We start from the raw sequence: 2,133 nt of genomic DNA, 5'->3' as shown, positions 1-2,133 counted from the left end.
TTTGTGGCAGAACAGCTCTGGTTCCATTCACTAGTGCCACTCGATCCTGTGGCGATGTTTCTACCATGTTGCCAATTTGCAATTGTCATTGTCTGATGCTCTTGTTCAGCTCTCCAACCTTGAAGATCCTGCAACAGGAGATCTCCTTTTGGCTTGTCTGACCAAGAGATTGGGTTGTTTCCTCCAGAACAATTGACTTCAGCCTCTTTGATTTCATCTTGTTGAAGTTTGTCAACATCATACAAGCAAGTACCGTATGAAACAATCATGTTATCTTCAGTGTCTTTTGTTGTTTCTACTGTTGTGAGGAATTCATATAAACCACACCCTCCAAGGTCCCCACTGCCCGCTAGCTGTAAAAGATCAAGAGGTTCATACGAGAAGGGATAATATAATTACCTGCTGCACAGATGAGATAACATATGCAAGTAAAATGTTCGTTTTACCATGTTCTCATCATTCCAGTGGATTTTGAAGGCTGAACCAGTCCCAATTGGTGCAAGAATGCCCCAAGAGCAGGTGGACACAATGCTATCCAGGTGATCAGAGTAGACCTTCTTGGCACCCTCCTCGAAGCATTGCATTGGCCTCTGCAACATGTTTTTCTTATTTTTTTAGTCATCATCTACACTTGCCCATCAAAATGGGAGTTCAAAATAAAGCCAAACTGAGGACTTACAGAGAGTGTAGCCTTCATGAAGGGTGCCTGAATCTTGAGGGACTGGAATGTGGCCTTGTAACCATAGTTGTTGAAGCCATGCAACTTACCTGTGCATGTCATACTGCTTGCAACGGTTGTCATGTGTTCTTTGAGAACTGATTTTGTAACCATTACAACTGCCTTTGAAAGGTGCTGCAAGGATGGTCGAAAGGAAAAAGGGAAAAAAAGAGCCAAACGTGAGTAATGCTGTAATAGAAGCTACTGAATTCATGAGAAAGGTAAAAGGGCAAGAAGTTACTAGACCTGTGTGACTCGACCGAAGGCGGATGAAATTCCAATTACTTGCTAAACTCTGATCGGCATAGATGCGGCAGAGTTCTGGTGGGCGCGCGTGCCGCGGATCGGTGACATGGCAGATATGCCGACGGCTACCGTCGGCATACCTACGCCGCGGATCGGTGACGTGGCATGCGGAGATATGCCGACGGCCGCCCGTCCCGACCGTCGGCATAGGTTTGACGGCGTTAGCCGCCAGTCACGGGCGGGGTCGCCGGGCTCACAGTTATAACGACGGCTGATTTATGCCGATGGCTGCTGTCGGCATGTCTGCGGCTAGGTCGACGGCCGTTCTGTGCCGACGGCGGCCGTCGGCATAGATCCACGTAACCCGACGGCCAGTGTAAGCCGACGGCCAGGACTGGGCTATCGGCATATCTCAAAGTAGGGTGACGGCAGCCGTAGGCATAGGTTTGGTCATCGGCGTATGCCCGTTTTCCCCCGAAACACAGGGTCGGCCCTGCGTGCGCGGGGGGCTTCACCTACGACGCCGTCATGATGCAGGTCTTGGCAGGTCTTCGTAGACATCCTCCGCACCGACGGGCCGCTGGGCCTCTCCACCGGCATCCTCGGCTCAGCCTCCTCCTCGGCCACTGCGAGCTCGCCAAGTCGCTGCTCCGCACGCTGGCGCCAGCGGCAACATCTCCTCCCCGCCATTATGCTCCCCAAGGAGCTCATCACGTAGCGCCTGCAGTCCGGCGCCGCCACGGGCCGCTCCAGGCAGGTGCTGCTCCAGATCCCCAGACCGACGGGCGACGGCTTTTTCGGCCTCTACGCCGCCACCCTGCTCCGCAACCTCCCCGCCAGCGTGTGCTCAGCTACTCCTCCTTCGAGTGCCTCAAGGCCTTCGCCCTCATCAAGAGCGTGCTGTGTGGCGGCTTCGTCGGCGGTCGGGCTCACCACGCCGCTGGATGTCGATCATGTCGTAAGACACGGCTGATGACCAGGGTGGGTGGGCACCGAGGGGAGCCGCAGGATGCAGGAGGTCATTGCCGAGGAAGGTCTCAAGGACCTGTCCCGGGGTTCTGCACACCGCATCCGCATGCTTCGGTGCCATAGGCTACTGCGCCTTCGAGACGGCCAGGCCCGCGATCCTCAATTCATACCTTGAATCACGCCAAAGGAAAGCCGCAGCC

The 2,133-nt window shown here is 54.5% G+C and overlaps 1 pseudogene; it reads left to right on the top strand.

Annotated features, from left to right (window-relative positions):
• Positions 1-1,070: 1,070 nt before the first annotated feature.
• The window catches only part of LOC125533190, a 30,461-nt pseudogene continuing 29,398 nt past the window's right edge, over positions 1,071-2,133 (top strand).

The sequence above is a fragment of the Triticum urartu genome, chromosome 1, assembly GCF_003073215.2.
Source record: "Triticum urartu cultivar G1812 chromosome 1, Tu2.1, whole genome shotgun sequence".
Classification (NCBI taxonomy): domain Eukaryota; kingdom Viridiplantae; phylum Streptophyta; class Magnoliopsida; order Poales; family Poaceae; genus Triticum; species Triticum urartu.
Note: the sequence above shows the minus strand (reverse complement) of the source record. Positions and strands in the feature narration are given on the sequence as shown.